A 14,743-nucleotide genomic window follows, 5' to 3' on the forward strand; every position below is an offset into this window, starting at 1 on the left:
TCCTAACAAAGTACATACACACACACACACACACACACACACACACACACACACACACACACACACACACACACACACACACACACACACTCACACACACACACACACACACACACACACACACACACACACACGCACACACACACATTTATTTAAACTAAAACGTAATGCTCATCTGACTGCTCACACGTTTTCAGTTATGTGTTGATAGCTGTTATTTCTTTGTAATAAAATGTCCAATAATTGTTTGCAGTTTCCAAAGTCATCCATTCCCTGCAGAACGTCTAATAAACACCTGTAGTATATATTTTCTAAAACAAAACCCTTGCTGAATACTAGGTTGGCCTTTAAGGCAGATTGCCAGCATGTCTAAATTTTGGCGTGCTGTGGGTTCCAGACCACATCGGGGAACATATATCTGTACATGTTATGTTGATTTAATTCACCCATTGTTTGAAAACCATGTCCCAAAACTTGATATTTATGCTTGTGTTGTGCATGGTTATGAATAACTGAGTTAGTCTTTGAATTCCTATGAATATGGCTGTAATCTCTAATGCTCTGATGACATCAGATTTCTAAGAACAGGGTTTGGAGAGTAGTGCCTCTTTGTTTAAGAATAACTTGTGATGGCTGTCAGCTTGACTTGTAAGGAAACAGGTCAGCATTTCTACATTTTGACACGCTGGGTACTAAGATCCAGAAAAGGACACATATATCTGAAACTGTTATGTTGCTTTAATCTACCCATATTAGAAACATATTCTACTTATTGATATCAATGTATATTTTGAGCATGGTTGCAAAGAACCTGGTTATTAGTTGAATTCCTATGAATATATCCATAATCTGTAACATTACGTTAACATCAGCTGTTTAACAGCAGTGCCAGTACAGCTGCTAAGTACTGTTATATGTCTGAGCAATTCTTTGGTTCATATTATATGCTTTGTAAAAGGGCTGTCGAGGTCAGTTTTCTCATGAAATATTACAGTCAATTCTAGAACAACAACATCCTCAAGTTTTGAGAGTGTGGGATGGACAGACTAACAGCTGAAATGCAGGACAGGGAAAATATATGTATTTTCCGAGTGATGTGCACTTTGCTAAGGAATATCATGGTCCTCACACATACCTTACTGTGTCCATTACGTATAGCAACATGTATGGTTCTGTTCACAGAAGCTGTATGTTACATGACATTATTTGCAGCAACATATATGGTTCTGTTTACAGAAGCTGTATGTTACATGACATTTTCTACAGCAACATGTATGGTTCTGTTCAACTGTATGTTACATGACATTATCTACAGCAACATGTATGGTTCTGTTCACAGAAGCTGTATGTTACATGACATTATCTACAGCAACATGTATGGTTCTGTTCACAGAAGCTGTATGTTACATGACATTATCTACAGCAACATGCATGGTTCTGTTCACAGAAGCTGTATGTTACATGACATTATTTGCAGCAACATATATGGTTCTATTCACAGAAGCTGTTTGTTACATGACATTTTCTACAGCAACATGTATGGTTTTGTTCACAGAAGCTGTATGTTACATGGCATTATTTGCAGCAACATGTATGGTTCTGTTCACAGAAGCTGTATGTTACATGACATTATCTGCAGCAACATGTATGGTTCTGTTCACAGAAGTGGTATGTTACATGACATTATCTGCAGCAACATGTATGGTTCTTTTCACAGAAGATGAATGTTACATGAGATTTTCTACAGCAACATGTACGGTTCTGTTCACAGAAGCTGTATGATACATGACATTATCTACAGCAACATGTATGGTTCTGTTCACAGAAGCTGAATGTTACATGACAATTTCTACAGCAACATGTATGGTTCTGTTCACAGAGGCTGTATGTTACATGATATTATCTACAGCAACATGTATGGTTCTGTTCACAGAAGCTGTATATTACATGACACTGTCACGCTGCCTGAGGAATGTATGCTCTACATTACTATTATTGTGTCTGAATACAGTGCTGACATGAATGCAATTTTCAAAGTGTTTAGCTGCATGATCAGTACATGTTCATACTTTGAAATCTTAAGGCAAGATCATTATTAGTAGACCATCCCCCATCCAGATGATGTCATAAAAAGAAGTCTTTTCACTGCATTCAAAACAAGCTTTTTTACTCAAGATGTGTTAACTAGGCAGGTAGTTCTTCTGGTTAGAGTCTGGGTGTAGATTATAGTTGCAAGTTTGAATCTCACATCCTCCAATCTGTGTTCAAAGATGTTTACACCTGAATGTAAAAATGTTAACTTTGCACTCAACTTTAAAAACAGGAGTAGATTGGGATTTCCAATTTTTAGTAACAATTTTCCTTGCTGTAGAGAGGATGGCCATAGTAAAAATGTTTGATTTTTAAGATTGACTTCAGGAACAAGAACATTGAAAAGGATAAGGAAGTCAGAAATTGTACCGTTGGCATTTCCTAGACCTTTACAAAGATATTTAAAGTCTAACCAAAATGGGGAAATTATTTTACAATTAACAACCATATGTATCCAGTCAGCATCAGGGTGTCCACATCTTCAGTGGTTCATACTTCTTGTACATGATTGCTAGTCTAGGTGGGGTGAAAAAACATCTAAGTAAAAATTTCTGATTGTATACACACCAGAACAGGGAAGATGTGGATTCCTTCATTGACTGTAAACAAAGTTTTTATTTTTTTCTGAGAATACTTGTCTATTAACTTCACTTGAAAAAATTCCAAAAAGAAATGTCTCTTTTGCTAAAATCATTTCTGAGAATTTTGTAAATAACAGATATGTATGAAGTGTTCTTGGGTGAACTATTAATAATTGCTGGGATAAAATCCAAGATTTTAATTACTCTTATTTTATGCTTCTAATGAGGGTACGAGCTTAGTATGTATAAAATCCTTACAAGTTTGGATGTCCAGCCAATTGCAATTCTGCAAACTATATCTGCTGATCAAATAGTCTGCAGAACTTACTTTATTAGCTGAGAGTAATTGATTCCAATGTAATAGATCACCTTTCTTCAATTCTAACATTTTCTCAGTATCAAAAGATGTTTTATTTAGCTACATGCAGCAACTATCCAGCCTTTTATGTTGGGAAAACCGAGAGGGCCTTGAAGGACAGAATGTATGAACATTCACACAATATTAAAATTAAAAAAGAAACTAGTGCACTTTACAAGCATTCTGTGAAATGCACAGATTTTAAAGGTTTTAAGTTTGGCATCATTGACACGGTCAGGACGAACATCGGGGGGGGATATTAAAAATTTACTGTTAAACAAAGAACTTAAATGGCAGTTAAGATTGAGATCCAACTTTCCCCCTGGTTTAAATGAATATATTTCTATTAAACCTGTATTAATAGCAAGAGCAGGGGATGTATAGGTATGTAGTATGATATTTTAGTTTAATGGTTACAGGTTTCAGGCTAGTGTCATTGATGGCTTGGGAATGTTATGTTTCATTATTATTATAAATTTTTACTGTAATTTTTATTGTATTTCCACTATCCTCATTTTTACTATTTTTTATTCTTATACAATATCACACAAAATGATTTTTTATCCTCTTTGACTTTCACATGAACATGTTTAGATGGTTTTAAATTAATGGTCAATTAGACACATATAATAACAGTTTATGTGATTGTGTATAAAACATAAAATAAAGTAACAAAGAGGTTAGTATATGTTATGGAAGGATTTTGAGTGACAGTATGTCTTTAAAATTCTGATTGTTCTTAATTGCACAACATATATAAGGATTAAATATAGTGATTGTGTTCATCTGATGAAGTCTTGGCTACCAAGACGAAAGCACTCATGTTTTATGTTACAATAAATTAGTACTATTGGTTACCACTTTGGGTGCTGGACTTTCTTTTTATCTGTTTTTCAGTATCAAAAGATGTCAAACATTCATTTGTGTAAGCAATAGGAAACATAATTATTAACAAATTCTTAATGAATTAATTAGAAAACATAAGCTTTTTAAACAACAGCAATATTTGGTTTATAAGAGGTGTGAGAACAAGTTTTGACCTTTCCCTTTGAATGTATATTTTTAAAATCCATATAAAGATGTTTGTTTTTATTTGAGTATATGATTCAAGCAATGTCCTGTTACTATTAAGAAGTAAGGGTTCATGTACTGATTTCCAATATGTTGTATAAGAAGTATTATTCCAAAGCAACATTATGTTAATAAATGCAGAGTTTAAATAAAAATCAATATTTGGAGACCCTATACCTCCTTCATCCCAGCTTGTAGTGTGCCAGAGAAGAGAAATTGTTTTTTTGGGATACCAAAGGAAGTTGAGTAATACATTTATTAATGTTCTGTTTAATGTTGACAGGTAGAGGAATTATTAGAGCTTGGCCAATGAATAAGATTTTAATAATGGTATAATTTTGATTAAAGGTAGTCTGTCTTCATATGTGAAGAAGAGTCTGTTCCAACTGTCTATTAGACTAGTAATTGAATTTATAAGTTGTTGGTAATTAGATGTGTGTGATTTTTTTTTATAATTAGATTCAATAATGATACCTAGATGTTTAATATGCATGCCCTCCCAGTTTATGCTTCTTTTTGATCTAAGTTTTATAGTAACATTTTTATTCACTAGAAATGCCTGAGTTTTGTTGTGATTAAATTTTAGACCAGAGATGTTTGCAAAGAAGTCTACATTATGTAATAGGTGATCTACTGAATTTTTAATATCATTAGAAGTTATTAGTAGGTCATCAGCAAACAGTTGTATCTTGGGGGATAATTTGCCTGACACTTTATATCCTTTAATGCTGTCATTATTTCTAACATAATTTGCGAGTGGCTTAATAGCTAGAGCAAAAATTAATGGGGAGAGGGGGCACCCCTGTTTAGTACCTCTTAATATTTCGAATGGGTTAGAGAGAGATAAGATCCAATCTTAAAGTTTGGGGAGAAATTGTATTTTTGCAGAGCTTTAAACAAATATGGCCAACTTAGAGAACAGAAAGCTATATTTATATTATCTATATCTATATCAATGCTTAAAATAGAAAGCTCTTTTTTTCTTGTGTGCCAAGTCTATTAAGGGCAGTAATCTAATTACGTTGTCTTGTACTTTTCTGTTTTTGATAAACCCAGTTTGATCTTCATGAATTAATTCTGAAAGAATATCATTTAACATGTCTGTTAAGATAGACATGAATATCTTGTAATCAATGTTAAGCAAAGAAATTGGCCTTTATGATGTTCAAAGGTTGGGCTCTTTATTTGGTTTAAGATGGGAGAAATGATAGAATATTTTCATGATGGAGGGATGTTTGCTGCAGTTTTAACTTCCTGGAATGTATTGAGTAAGATTTTCAAGATGTTATCAGGTAAACCAATCAGGTTTGTAAAATTCCAGAATTAGACCAACCAGCCCTGGTGCCTTTTATATATTCCTTTAATTGTTTAAAGAAAAAGGGTCTATCTATGTTATTAATATTGTGTTTGGATAGCTTCTTTTGAATATTATTAGCAATAAAGTTGCCTATCCTTTTATCACTTGTAGATGAGTTATTATTATTAATATTCTTGTAATGGTTTTTAAAATATAAGGTATTTTTTAGATTTGCAACTTTGCTAGTCTGATTTCTAGTGTACATTGTTTCTTTTACATGATTATTTTCACTTAAATATTTAGATCTAATTGCAATCCTGTGCATACTCTTAGGATTACCTAAGTAAGACTGTATTCTAATTTTTTCCAGATTTATTGATATTTTATGCTGCATGGTATCCTGATATTCCTTGTTCAGTTTACATATGTCAGCTAATGCAGATCTGCCATTTGATATAAGTTTTAGCTCATCAATTTCTTTTTGTACGTCTACCAGTTTTTTATCCCACTCTTTCCTTTATTTATATATATATATCGACTTTTGACCTTATCATGTAAGACTACTTTTAACACGTCCCATAGGATAATATCTGAAACCTCTCCATTATTATTGGTGTCTAGGTTAAGTTTTCTTTCATCTAGAAACCATTCTTTAAATCCTTGTACTGTTACTAGATAAGCAGATAGTCTGATTTCAGGTGAGGGGGATCAAATCAAGAGCAAAATCATGTGCAGTGAGTGGATGCACATCCTTGAGGAACAGCAGAGGGAGAGAGGTCTGTCGATTATTGTCCCTGTTTTATGAAATGAAGTGCATCTTCTCCTGTTTACAGGCTTGTATTTTTTCACAATAACATGTAAAGCATATTGCATTGAATACAGGAATACACATCACGCATCAGTAAAATAAGTGAAATCATCACATGGTAGCTGTACTTCCAAATGTGACTGAAATTTTAAAATGTTGAACTTTCATGTAACATTGGTGACCTACCATTCACACCCCGTGATGAGTTCACACATTTTCGCACTTCACTGCATATGGAGAGTGGAGAGCACTACATATGTAGTATGGGCCCTGCAGTAATGACCAGTTAGTCTACTCACACTCATGATCCTTCCCACAGTGTGCCTCCACATGCTGGTCTCACCCCATCAGTCTCCTCTGTGGAACAACATGGGCTGAGTGTTTTCATATGTGCTACGGGCAGCCCGGACTGTGGTGTGAGCTATCAGCATGGTCACGCTAGACTGCGTTGCACTGGCAGTTGATCCACTGTGTCCTGTACTGTCAGTCTCACCCCATGTTGATGGTGACTGATGTGCAGACCACTTATGATGTCAGATACCTGTTGATGTAGTGAAGTTTGATGCCATTTACCACATTACACTTTATCTATATTTTACACTGATATATGTTGCTTGTGATATTGACAGCAGTTCTGCAGTATATCCTGATTTAGTTTCCTGTTTGCATCTTTTGATAATGGACATATAGGAATGGGTTTCACATGCATATGTTTATTGCTGTTTGCCATATACACATACACCACTATGAGAGTGTATGCATACTGTGTCAATTGTGGTCTAAGTTGATGGCCCATGTTGTGATAGATTTATATATGTTCATATTGTTATATGGTAGAATTATGTTGTTATGTCTGATGCTCAGTGTGTACATCTACTGAATAATTGCCATTAGATGCAATCTGTGCTGCTGTGGTGGAGCAACACCTGAACATCAATGTCTAATGCATGTAATTCTGTACGTGTGGTTTGTCTTGGCTCAAAGGTTTGTGCCAGATGCTCCAATGTTGCTTGGGCCTGGACTTGTGGTCACATCCTCCATCACCCACACTTGTTTCTTCTGCCCCCTGTGTTCTCCTGCTCCTCCTCTGATACTTGTGGATTGTCTTCTTCAGATATCTGGGGTTCTTAGAATAATTCACCCACACCTGCAGCTGGAAAACCACCATGTGTTATTGCTAGCATATTATGCAGCATGGCACATAATAATCACATGTGCTGCCTTTTCAGGTGTGTATTCCAGTGTACCCCGGATGTGTCTGCCCATGCACCTGAACCAGGGTTTCAATACACCAAAAACACTTTAAGGTATTTTGTGTTGTTGCATGTGCTATATTGTAGGCCTCCTCTGCAAGGCTGGAAGCTTATCTGTATGGGGTCATTTTCTACAGCTTGAGTGGATAACTACAGTCACTTGTTATAGGGAGGGGAAATACATATGTTGTCATCATGAATAATGTTGATAGGGAAGTATTTAGCCTACATACTAGCTGTGTCCCTGTACTTATCCAGTAGCAGTCCCTCAGGATTTTCACCTTGCGGAATGCAATCCATAGACCACTTTCCCACTATATGGCAGCATCATGCACACTCCCGGGATGTGTCGCCATGATAATTGTTATGCTGCTATCTGCTGTGCACACCCCCTGGCTGATGTATCTTTCTACTTCTTGGTGGATGGGAGCCTTACTATGGATGTGGGTGCAGTTTATTGCACCAAGAACATGGGAAAATTTGCAGTGTTATAGAAATGGTGCCTGACAGTTTATCCCTCTATGGGGTTGATGAAAAGTGTATGTGTTCATCTACCTTGGTACACATTGCTGCCAGGAAATGTGCAAGGATATGACTGACAGCTGTCATTAGCACTCCTACAGCATCTCCAATATGGTGTTGGAATGTCCTGGATGCCAGAACACCTATCCTCAGACATACCTTTATTTCAAGAGCTATGGGATTTCTTCACAATGTCCACATGCAAGTTGCACACAGCCTGCACCAGTTGTCTGTATAGGCACTACTTGTCAATGATTTCATGATCTGAGAGTTGGCTTAGTTGTAGCCTGGCTCTCCGTCTAGCTGGCAGCCTTTTAGGATGCACAGCTAGATCATCCTCCATAGCTTGCAGGACCATAGTCTGCTGCAGTTCATTCACTACAGCCAGCATATTTCTTTTTTGGTTGATACTGATATGAATTTCATAGGATTCTATGGGAAAAGCTTCCTTTCTTTGCTTTTTGGCATGGCATTTGTCAAGAATTTTGGAAACAGAGTCGGTGCTGCACTTTGTCTCATTTAAGTTGCAATGGGGACACATGATGCATTTTGAAATCCAATGAGCATGCACAGAATCAACAATTATCCTGCACTGAATAAATAAGTACTCAGGCTGTCTTTGGTGCACCTTCTGAAATTGCAACCACAGCTGGTGCGCTGAAGTCTTCCTTCGGCATGCTGTGCTGTCTGCAACTAGCTTTTGGAATCTGGCCCAGTATATTCACTGTTGCCTTTTTAATGCTGCTCAAGAAAATACTTGGCCTTTGCTTCTGCCTTGAGTGTATATATTTTATATTTCTTGTATCTCTAACGTAAACTACTACTCACTGGTATATTGACCAAAATAACAATATATATTAACTTCAGATAAAATTTTTGCTTTTTCCTCATCAAATATAAATTTGATGTAAGCTATATAAATCCACTTATTTGTGCTTTTCAGTTTTATCTATTACAATACTAACTGTCCTTCTTTGGACTGACAGTATTTTTTGGAGTTGACCTTACCACGTGCCTCTTTAGAGTTGAATTGTTCCCATCCATGTCGTCACAGTTTGGGACTATATTATAGTTTTTGTTATAAGAAAACAATTCCCTCAGGAAGTTCAAAAATTTGTAGTTTCATTAGGCAGAAATGGTCTGTCTGGGTAAGAAATACATGTTTCAATGTTATTCTTTTTGGTATTTTTAAAGAAGGGTCAGCAGACTACTATTTTCCATGGTTTTGATAGTTTAGTAATTGGCATTTCTGATGTTGTTCTTTCTCATATTGATAGAAGGTTTCAACCATGCAGTTCTGAGAATTAATTCTTTGCACATGAATGAAATGAAGTTCATATTTGTAGAAATTGAGAATTTCCTGGTTTTATAAGGAGTTTCAAAAGTTATCTATGGGCTCTTACTGTCCTAAAGGAAACTCCTTCATTCAGGTTTAATATTTTTGGAAGCTAGCCAGTTAAGAAATGTATCATTCTGTTGCTTACTATTTTTTCTGTTACTCCATGTACTCTCAAATTATTCCCCTTCTCCCAGTTTTCGAAATCCTCCAACCTATCAACCTCCATGGATTTTGTTTTAAGAAGACTTTATTATGTATCTCTTCCTCTTTTACTGCTCTGTATCTATCTAATAAAGCATTCTTACTGGGCTTTATTTAAATGTCTCATTGCCTTGAAATAGTTTTATGATATTGAGCCTGTTTGTTACGTTTCTCTTATAAATTATGTTTTTTGTAGAAAGGACCCATTTCCAAGGTTAATGCCTTTATGGAAGTCATAGCTTTCTGTAAATTCTATTTCAGTGTCATTTCTTGATGAGATTATCTGGAGTTGTTCACTTTTTTATCCATCCAATCTATACTTCTTCTTCTTCTTTCATCTGCTTCCATTAGGGGTCACCACAGCAGATCATCTGTTTCCATTTCTTCAACAAAAATTGCCCCATAGATGCAAATTCATACATTTCACAGAATTCCAGTGATATAACATTCTTACAAAAAGTTTGCTGTTTTTTTCACATGATTTTGGACTTTTCTGTTAGAATTTGTAAACCAATGCAAAGGAACTAAAGGGAGCTGTTACTTGGTGGCCATCTTGAATCCTGGTCTGTGCACTAAATATTTTTTATGTGCCAAGTTGTAGTAAGAAGTTATTCAATGCAAAGTTTATCAGGTTCTGGTTATTGATGCATTTTTGGCTTTGGTTTGTTCACAAAGAAAAGGCAATTATTCTGTAATATAGTCATTTTGATAGGTAGCTAGATGGATAGATAAACATCTAAGGAATGTACTAGCATTTCAAATAAAAAAAAAAATAATGTTTCAGAATTATATCCTATTTGTTGTTTGTGTAGCAACGTGTAAACCTCTTTGACTTAAAAATAATGTGAATAAAGAAAGAGGTTTTGGTTAATTAGCAGGCAAGGAATATATGCTTCATTTTTGTTTTTGGAAAATTAATAATATAAAACTGCATCACACATATGAACATAGGCACATAAAAACTATATCAGGCAGGTGATCATGGGAACCATTGCATGTCTAGCCAATTTGCCTTTAAACAAACACACTTAAAAGCTATTGCCACTCTTTTCAATGACTTGATCCCAAATCAAGTAGTGCTGCATGTTATAACCTATTCTAAATTTGTGTCTTCCCATCCAGTCACCATGTCTGGCCTTAAAAGGAGCCAAAGTAGTGCTTTGTGTTACCTGATTATAACCTATTCCATAGCCTGGGAATATACTGAGTTAAGAACCTATTCTTCCAGCAAGTTTTCTTTATTTGTTCATGTAGATTTAGGTCCCCTAGTACAGATATTTGTACAGCCTGTGTTTTTCTGAAGAAAGTCAAGTAGGACTGGCTCTTTCATGGCTTGGAAAGTCAGACAGAAGCCAAATTGAAGGATTTAAGGCATTTCATTTTTTGTTGGATATCTTTGGTGCCTTTACAGCTGTGTAAATGCATTTGGTATTGCACATGCCGAAGGTGATGTTGTATTCAATATCTGATAATGAAGAGTACAGTGGTAGGATAACATATATGGATTTTGAAGATATTCCTTAGAAATAAACTGGGACAGACAGTAGGATTTCCTGACTAAAGTGGAAGCATGTTGACTGAAAGAGAGAGTTGTCCACATAGTGCCTAAATCTCTTATGAACATTTATAACATTTGAGGAGGGAGCAGCTATTTTGCCAAATGGTCCTAAATTGTACTTTTTGTATTAAGCTTCAGTCCATTTTCAATGTGCCATGTACGTATATAGTCCGTCTCCTGCTGGAGCTGTTTAGTATCAGTGGATGAGTGGATAGCAGTACAGAGCTTGCAGTCATCAAAAAACTTAATCAACCACATTTCTCGCACAATAGCTTGGATGCCTGCAAAATAAATGCCAAACAGAAGAGGGTCCAGCACTTGTCCAAGGGGTGCCCAACATACTACTATTTCACAACAAGAGAAGGTACCAATAACACGTTGGGATGTGATGGACAGTCAGTTTGCAATCCAGTGAAAGCACTGGGGTTTACATTAAGTTTGTCTGATTTTTCAGTAATACCAGGAAGTGGGATAGCACCAATTGCCTTGATCACATCCGAAAACGAAGTTTGCCTGGAATCATGACTTTCCACAACTTCTGAAACCTTTTCAAAGATCCTTATTAGAGTCAGGAGACATTCTCTCTATTTGCAAAACCCATCTGACTGTGTCTGGTTCAGTTAAGTTGTTTATGAATGCATAAATGAGTTCTGATATGATATGCTGTATGGCTTTGTATGTAAGGCCAGTGAAGCTGATGAACCTATAATTACTCAGGTCTGTAGAGGGCCCACCCTTATATTGTGGAATCCCAGTGTTTATTCTCCAGGCATTAGGCACAAGCACTGTGGATAGGCTGGGGTTGAGCAGTTGAAAAAGAAGCTCAGATAGTGAGACTTGCTATTGATGAGAATGCAGCCTTTTATGTTGTCTGGGCACATGAAATTATTATTATTTTTGTATTTAACATGAATTCTAAGACTTGTTCCAAGATGATTCCAATGGGAATTGGATTTTCATGAGTACTGAGGCCAGTAATATGAGTAGGTAGTATAAAGCTAGTACTAACTTTGTGTCAGATTGTGTGTTATTATGGATGAACTCAAGGCATTGTTGGACTTTATTCCTTAATTTCATTTTATAGCTGAAGACTGTAGCTAGCTGTGAAATCATAGTTGACTTTGTTAAGAGTGATTTGGATATCCAGGAGTTTTGTGCTAAAGTCTTGTATAATTTGATGTGAGGTGATGGTGTTTCTGTCATATACAGATACTGTGACAAAGTTACCCAAAGGGCATTATGGAGTGATAGGCACTAAACCCTGGTATAGAGAGACTGCTGGCATTGTAATAAAATGATGTTATCATTAGCTATACAAATATGAATATGTTTGTGTTGCAGGAGGGCCTCAACTTCCATTTTTCTCCTAGCTCTGAATAGTGCCACCCTAACGTTATCCAAACCTGAGTTTGAATTTGCTATGTAGGAATATCCAAAATAGAGAATCTGTTTAATAGAGGGATTATGGGGGCAGTAAAGGTGTTTTCCTTAGTATTTGAAAGACCTAGTATTAGAGGTATAAGCCATTCCTGGCAAAACAGGAAGCCTTATTTACCATCACATTCCATGCCAACCCATACTAGAAAACCCTGGAATAACACAAACTACTGAGACAATTGTTAAAGCCAATTATCTTTTCTTGATATCTAGGTAGCAGTTTTGGCAAATGCATGATATTACTCAAGACCAGTGTCTATCATGCCTCTATCTCATGTATAGTAAGTTGAATAATGTCTCTTTTATCTTCCTCTAAGTGGAGGGCCTTAGGTCAATTACCCAAAATATGCCACCACTATGTCTTGGTCATAGTTGTCTCATTTGAGGGATTTTATGGCTCTTATGATATCAGATCCCAACACAAGACTAGCAGCTTACAGACACAATGTTCTTGCCTAGCCTGGTGAGTGTAGAGTCTGCATGCTAGTTCCAGACTCATCTATAACTAAAATATTTCCCAGTGTAGAAGCAGATTGGTAGACTCGCTCTGCTTATGCTCTGGCCTGGTAACTTAATATATACTTTTGAGTGGTAAAAGGGTTTCTAAAAATCTGAATCAACTGAAAAAGTATTAATATACAAATAAAATATTCCTGTATACAGAACCTGCCAATGCAGACCTGCATGGAAAAACTAATGTATTCATTAAATGCACTTTGTAATCAAAATCGCTTCACTAACATCAAAATATACTGGATGAATTTGCACTTTATTCTACAGTGCAAGGATGGGGAGTTACTAATACATAAACATCACTTAGTTATGCTTTGCAGTGTTGAATGTACTGTCTGTACTGTCCAACATTTCTGCTTTAATAGTACAACATAGAAAGACTGGTATATATTTGAAAAACTAAGTTTGTGAATAGTTGTACAATATTTGCAGGCATTATTCACTGAAATCTGTTCTGGTAATCAGCATAACATACACTGAGTGGGAAGGCTTACCTATTAGTCACTAAAAATGTAGATGCTAATAAAGCAAGTCATCAAATTGGAGTGGTCATGGAAACGAGATGATTAACTTCTATGCTGCAGAAGGAAATGAGATGAATAAAAGAAACAAAAAAATCAGATACATGCAAATTATTTCATAAAAATGGAATAGCATAACAAACGTAGCATGCATTTGTGAAGTTCATAAATGGTGTTTCATAGTCTTGAGATGTGGTTGACATAGTGCACTGTTTCACAGCTGAAGAGATCTAGATGACAGTGCATGATTTCATAACTTATTAGACTTAGATTACACTTGTGCACTGTTTTTGTTTTGAGAATGTTGTCATGCTGTGTGTGTGCGTGTGTGTGTGTGTGTGTGTGTGTGTGTGTGTGTGTGTGTGTGTGTGTGTGTGTGTGTGTGTGTGTGTGTTTTTGTGTGTGTGTGTGTGTACATGTGTGCCATAGTACACAGGATATACAGGCACTGCAACACTCTTCTGATAACACACTCACTAGCATACTTTGTGTCTGGACTGAGTCTTAACGTTAGCAATGGAGCATATCATGTCAGTGTGAAAAAATGGGGACACATATCCTTCTCTCATACCCTCCCCACAATTTGCCACACCATTCAGGTATTGCTATACAGCACACTGCCAATGCATGTTTGACTGACCAAAATAAGGTATATTCATGTTTGGATTGCACATCCGAAACACAAACAATCATACAACTCTTCACACAACATGATCTAATTCACAATAATGACATCTCAGATTCTACTTTATACATGTCGTATGCTACTCAGGTATGGTTGAACTGTACTTTTTATATGTCTTGCCTGCACCCTCTTTAATTTTGTAGTCACTGTCTCATTATATGGTCGGATTCCTGCCAGTAGGGAGAAATCATCCAATACCACTCAGTGGAACATGATGCTTCCAGTGTTTGTCTCTCTGTAGGCACCATAATGATGCATAGAGGTTAATCACACTCACATTGTATTTCCAACAGCAGAGAAAGGTGTGATTTACATTTCTATGCTGACTGGCTGACATGAGAGGGTAGTGAGTCTCGAAAAGGAGCAGCCTAACCAATGGGCTCCTGTATCTATGCTGTAAAATATTCATTTGTGAGTGGTTTCTTTAGCCAGTTTCATATAACTACTTCTAATATCATACTCTTGGCAGCTCCAACTGCCTAAGGTTCAGAATCTGACTATATAAATC

The sequence above is a fragment of the Protopterus annectens genome, chromosome 11.part0 (assembly GCF_019279795.1).
Source record: "Protopterus annectens isolate FY-2018-M chromosome 11.part0, PAN1.0, whole genome shotgun sequence".
In the NCBI taxonomy this organism is placed as follows: Eukaryota; Metazoa; Chordata; order Ceratodontiformes; family Protopteridae; genus Protopterus; species Protopterus annectens.